A 6,618-nucleotide genomic window follows, 5' to 3' on the forward strand; every position below is an offset into this window, starting at 1 on the left:
CTCTCTCTGGTCAAATTTAAAATAAAAATTGTAATAATAATAATAAAAAATAAAGTTAGATAAATAATTCTTTAAAAATAATTTTAAGTAAATAAAAAATAAACTTTTCCTTGGGGTTCTTAAAGTATCAATATGTTTACCAAGATCTTAAAGTACCAAATGAGTCTGGCACATTTGCCAAAGACAAGAAAACTTTTACCAACTAAAGTAAGCAGACGACTCCGCGTTCAGAAGCCCACAGAGATGATAAAACATAAAAAGCAGCAGAATTGCTGATGCGCCGAGACCAATTCCATGCAGCAAAAGCTGCCTGCGACGGGCTGGGGGTGGGGGAAGTCTATTTTCTCCCTTTTAGATCAGTTACTTTTCTGAGCACAAGCGCTTTCTGTGTCATCCCAACAGTGCGGAGCCCACTCCACTCAGGAAACACAATCTCAGCTTTTGTTCCACTCTGGGCTTGACGGCTCTGCTGTTCCCGTTTTGGCTGCGACGCCAGCAGCCTGGTGTGCTGCTCCAGGGGGAGCGTAGCAGGGGCATCAGAGGAGAATGTGTCACCGCTGACTGAGAACCAGCCCCCTCGTCACCCTCACGAGGCTTCACGTACCTACCACACTGACGTGTCTGTCCTCTCCGAGTCACGGCAGCGCACAGACGAAGCCCTGTGTCCAGGTGCTGGGCTACTGTCCGTTAACATGCCACATACCACACACGCTGAGCATGGGTGGAGTTCATCAGCATACTGCAGAAAAAGGTACTGGAGTAAGAACACAGCCCAGGGGCCAGCAGGTGGCATGGTGGTTAGGGCGCTGGACACTCCCACATGGCCAACCACTGTTCGAGTCCTGGATTTGGTGGCTCGCTTTCTCACTTTCCCTCTCTCTCTGTGTCTCTCTCGCTAGTCAAATTAAAATAATAGAGCCCAGTGAATTTTCACAAAAAGGTCATTGAGGCAACCATTACTCAAGTAAAAATGTGTGTTGCCCATTACGAGCGCCCCAGAGTCCCCCATGCTCTCTCCCTCCCAACTGGGCCCCCCCATGGCCCCAAAGGTAAGACGTTAACACACGGACTTGTTTTGTCTATTTAAAGAATATTGCATAAATAGAACCACACGGTATAAATTCTTTTCTGTCTGGCTTCTGTGGCTTAATGTTAATGCTTATAAATGTCCATTTTCATTGTTCTGTAGTATTTTATTGTATAATATCAACTTAGTTGTTCCACTAATAACGGACATCTCCATTGTTGCCAGTTTTTTACTACTATGAATGTTTTGAGAAACACTGTCTTGCCAGCTTTTTACACACACACGCAAATCACACGCAGTCCCGCTGGGAACGCACCTGCTGCCAAACCGATGGGTCACAGGGAACAGCAAAGTCCGGCGACAGTAGATAAGGCCAGTTTCAAAGGAGTAGAAGGAATTTATCCTCCTACAAGTCACCTAACAGAATTCTTGTTCCATCCTTGCCAATACTTGAAATTGATGACTTTTTTAAAAAGATTTATTTAATTTTATTATTATATTTTTATTTATTATTATTATTATATTTTTTATATTTGCAATTGGGCACACACACTCACCAGAGACATAGAGAGAAAGAAAGTGAGAAATCAAGCCACCAAGTTGGAATTTGAACCGCCATCAGCCATGTGGGAGTCAAGCACCTTAACCACCACACCACACAACCAGCTCCAAGACTGCCAATCTTTTAAACGTTTACAGTTCTACCAGATGTGTGGTGATTTTTTGGTTGTAATTTCAATCTGCGTGACTCTTTTTTTTTAATCGCCAGAGAGCACATATACTCATCAGAGAGAGACAAAGGGAGGAAGAGGGAGAAACTCCTGAAACGGAGCACGGTCACACAGCAATCTGTCCAACACTTCTCCACCTGCTGGGACTTCTGGGCACACGTACATACATGCCCGCAATGTGTATCAAACTGCCAGGCTGACCCTCAAACCACAATCAGCCATATGGGATCTGGCTCCTAGGCCATGGGATTGGCCTGAGAATTTGTCTTTATTTTATATTTCACATTTGACTCTGCAATTCACACAAGTTATAGTTTTACTTACTTTTTACCGATGTACAATTTAAGTGTATAAATCTTAAGAGTTCAACCAGACAAATGTTTACATTCTTATATGTGTATATCTACTATATGTGTGTGCATATACATACATAGGATGATTTCATAAACCTCACAGAAAAATGGGATTAAAGTATGAGTTTATTTTAGTGCAAAAATTTTTGAAAGCTATGCTTGTTTTTTTTCCCTTCTTTTTTTTTTTTTTTTAAGAATTATTTTATTTAACTTTATTTATTTTAACTTGACCAGAGAAGGAGAGTGAGAGAGAGAGGGAAAGTGAGAAAGCAAGCCTCCAGATCCGGAACTTGAGCCGCAGTCGGCCACATGGGAGTCCAGTGCCCTTAACTATCATGCCACCTGCCAGCCCCCATGCACAGTTTCTTCATAATGGACATTTTCTATCAACTTTTCTTTCTTTTCTTTTCTTTTTCTTTCTTTTTTTTTTTTTTTTTTTTTTTTTTGAGAGGTTTTTGCTATAGGGCACGTGCACTCGCCAGACAGAGAGAGACATAGAGACAGAAAGTGAGAAATCACCCCCCAGGGGGGATGGCCATGCCACAATCCCTTCTCGTCCCTTCTCCTCTCGGGATCTTGGGCACACACACACACACGCGCCCGGCATGAGTTTAAGCCACAGGGTCCAGGACTTGAACCGTGGTCGACTATGTGGGAGTCCAGCGACATAGCCATTATGCTAACTGCTGGTCCCTATTTTCTATCAACTTTTTGAAAACCACTCATGTGCATACACAGACACACACACACACACAGAAATAAGTAACTGCTACCCTTATTGCCATCATTATGTTGCCTATTCTTGAATTGATATTTATAAAGTCATACATTGGGTGGCCTCATGTATGGGGTTCAGAGAGCCAGGATCCACACAGTCAACCATAGTTCCAATCCTGGCTCTGGAGGCTTGAAAATGCCAGGCGCGGTGTGTAAGCATACTCAAAATCCTGACAGAGAAGAGACTGCACCCCATTGGGGGTACTTTTCCCTTTTCTCTCTCTCTGCCTGCATCTTGCTGACGAAAGCACTCGCCTTTGGAGAATTAAAAATAATCTACAATTTGGGACTGGCAGGCGGAGTGGTGGCTAAAGCACTGGACTCCCACGTGGCTGACCATGGTTCAAGTCCTGGACCTGGCAGCTTGCTTTCTCACTGCCCACTCCTTCTCTCTCTCTCTCTCTCTCTAGTCAAATTAAAAGGGGATGATAGTGAGTAAAATACAATAAAATAATAATCTTTTAAAAAAATCTACAACTTGTACTTTTTAACATCTGATTGTTTTGCTCAACGTCAGGCACGTGTGTTGTTTGTTCAGTTTCATCACTACGTAGTCTCTCACCACGTCACAACTCACAAACCCATTCTCCCACAGTTGGACATCCGGGTTATTTCTTGTTTCAGAGTATTATGAATAAACCCGCTATGAATATTCTCGTACATGTTTACAGGAGAACACGAGCAGTCATTTCTGTTGGATATCAACCAAGGCACACAGATTTTTGAGGTTACGATTCTATGAAGACAATTTAGATTTATTTGCCCACCTCTCCTCAGCTAGTACATATAGCTTATTTATTAGGTTTCTGCTATAGGGCACATGCATTCAACTGAGAGAGAGACAGAGACAGACAGAGAGAGACAGAGAGAGACAGAGAGAGGGAAAGTAAGAAATCATACCCTATCCCCCACCCCCGCAGGGTAGTTGGCTACAACACAATCCCTCCTCTTCCATTCTCCTGGGGCTCTGGGGGCGCACGCACATGCTCCTGGCATGATTTTCAAGCTGCCAGGTCAAGGGCTTGAACTGTGGAGTTGTCTATATAGGATGCAGTGCCTTGAACATTACGTCATCCACGGCCCCACATATAGTTTATCTGTTCCCGTACCAATAATTTTTATTGGGAAAAAAGTTAGCTTTTTATTTTTTTTTTTTTGAGAGGTTTTTGCTATAGGGCACATGCACTTGCCAGAAAGACAGAGAGAGAGAGACAGAAAGCGAGAAATCACCCCCCAGGGGGGATGGCACACCGCAATCCCTTCTCCTCCATTCTCCTCTCGGGATCTTGGGCACACATGCACACGCGCCCGGCGTTGAGTTTTAAGTCACCAGGTCCAGGACTCAAACTGCAGTCGACTACATGGGAGTCCAGTGACATAACCATTACACTAACTGCTGGTCCCAAAAGTTAGCTTTTTCTAACTTCTATTTTCTTTTTAATAATTATTTAATTTAACTTTATTTATTTATTTATTTATTTATTTTAATTTGATCAGAGAGGGATAGAGCCAGAGCGAGAGAAAGAGGGAATGTGAGAAAGCAACCTGCCAGGTCCAGGACTTGAACTGCAGTCGGCCATGTGGGAGTTCAGTGCCTTTAACCACCATGCCACCTCCCAGCCCCTCTAACTTCTACTTTGAAGTAATTTTAGACTTATTAAAAGTTGCAAAAATAAAACAAAGACTCCCCATGTGCCCTTCATCCAAATTCCCGAAATGTGAACATTTGACTACACAGACAACACCCGAGTTTATGGCAGCCTGACTTGGGAATTTCAGATTTCAAAATGGGTTTATCAGGATGGAACCCTATCATAAATCAAGGAGCAGCTAGACACGTTTTATCATCCATTATTTCTCTGTCTCCCGTGTGTGTGTGCGTGTGCGTGTGTGTGTGTGCGTGTCTAAAATATACGATCCTGACACTGCTGAGGACTGGCAGTGATTTCCTGAGCTCTCGGTTTGGGTCGAGCGTTGTCTGCTCGTGACCAGATTCAGGTCTGGGCAAGAGTACACAGGTGTGACGCCACGTCCTCAGGGTGCCACAGCAGAGGGCACATGACAGAGACGCGTCCTATTACTGGTGTGGCCAACTTCAGTCACTTATCTGCCAGCTCTCTCCGCCGTAACATTCCTCGTTTTTCCTTGGTAATTCATCAGTATCTTCTGGGAAGACACTTTTTTATCTTTATTTTTTTGAGATTTTTGCTATCGGGACCACACGCTCGCTGGAGAGACAGAGCGAGACGGAGACACAGAAAGCGAGAAATCACTCCCTGGGGGGTTGGTCACGATGCAATCCCTTCTCCTCCATTCTCCTCTCGGGATTCTGGGCATGTACGCCCATGTGGCCGACATGAGTTTCAAGTCGCTGGCTCAGGGACTCAAACCGCAGCCGACCACGTGGGAGCCTAGCACCTTAACCACTACACCACCTGCTGGTCCCCTGGGAAGATGCTTTGAGATTGAGTATGCGTCCTGTTTCTCATTACACTTTCATTTTCTAGTGTTAGCATCCACTGGTGATTTCTGCCTGTCATGGCGTTCACTGCAGTGGTTCAAACTACTGGGCTTTTGTTTTTATTATCTTCAAAAATTTCAAAAGTCTTTTAAGTTTGTTTATTTCTTCCATGAGTGAGAGCGAGAGCGAGAGAGAGCGAGAGAGAGAGAGACTTCGCCCTCAGCAGGGTCTCGATGCTGCCAGCCACCCCGGCCTCACAGGCATGCATGTGCCCGGCATACCCAGGAGGCTTCTCACCGCAGACCCAGAATCTTCCTGTCGGCCAGCCTGCCAGAGAACTGCACTTTACTGCCGTGCCACCATCCCCTACCCGGGGTTTTCAGGAATCCTATGGTGATAATCAGTACCTCCAACAAATGGAACTGAAATCTGGAATACCGCTGGCTATTTACCAAAGGAATCCCTAACGTCGTCGTTAGTGATTAAAAAGATGAAGCTGCAGACTGCGCCAGACGGTGGCAGTGATAAAACGTGACACTCTGGGGGGCTGACCCCCATGAGAAGGCTTGGGGTTCCTGTCCAGAGGCACGCAGGTGCCCACGATCTGGGGCTCACTAGGAAGGAGGGTGGGTCACGGCATCAGCACCTGGGGGTGCCGTCACGCTTTCTCATTCATGGGAGACATAAGTAATGATAATTCTTGGAACTGGCAAATGGGCTAGCCAGTGGCGTGGAGGTTACGGCAGGGGGGGGGGGTGCTGGAGTCTATGTGGCTGACTTTGTAACGCGGTCCTGGACCCAGTGGCCTGAAAAATTCCATGCATGCATACCCAGAGTCCCAAGGAGAATGGAAGAGAAGGGACTGCAGCGTGGCCATTAGCCCAGGAGGGGGGTGATTTCTCACTCTCTCTTCCTCTCTCTGGTGAGTATACATGCCCTACAGCAAAACCAAAAAACAAGGGGCCAGTAGGTGGTATGGTGGTTAAAAGCGCTGGACTCCCACATGGCCCACTGCGGTTCAAGTCCTGGACCTGGTAGCTTCCTTTCTCACTTTCCTTCTCTCTCTCTCTGATCAAACTGGAAAATAATAATAATAATAAATAAAGTTAAATAAAAAATAATTCTTTAAAAAAATTAAAAAATGAAAAACAACTGGCAAAGTGGTGGTGGTGTTTAGTAGAGAGGGAGAGAAGGAGAGAAGGAGAGGGGAAAAAGGAGAGAGGGAAAGGTGGTGGGTTGGAGAGAAATAAAATCTCCAGGTTAATGCCA

At 45.1% G+C, this 6,618-nt stretch overlaps 1 protein-coding gene across 6 annotated transcripts in view; it reads right to left on the reverse strand.

The window, feature by feature from the left end:
- FAM178B (family with sequence similarity 178 member B) overlaps window positions 1–6,618 on the reverse strand; it is a 135,422-nt gene that overhangs the window by 125,431 nt on the left and 3,373 nt on the right. For 4 of the 6 annotated variants that reach the window (XM_006166574.1, XM_006166575.1, XM_006166569.1 and 1 more), the window contains exon 2: window positions 605–739. The exons of 1 other annotated variant lie outside the window; for it this stretch is intronic. The gene's annotated coding sequence lies outside the window, so the exon portion shown is untranslated. Of the gene's footprint in view, window positions 1–604; window positions 740–1,343; window positions 1,481–6,618 lie in introns of those variants that run through there. One more of the 6 variants, XM_006166571.2, reaches the window with a different exon arrangement.

The sequence above is a fragment of the Tupaia chinensis genome, unplaced genomic scaffold (genome assembly GCF_000334495.1).
Source record: "Tupaia chinensis unplaced genomic scaffold, TupChi_1.0 Scaffold144276_1, whole genome shotgun sequence".
Taxonomy (NCBI): domain Eukaryota; kingdom Metazoa; phylum Chordata; class Mammalia; order Scandentia; family Tupaiidae; genus Tupaia; species Tupaia belangeri.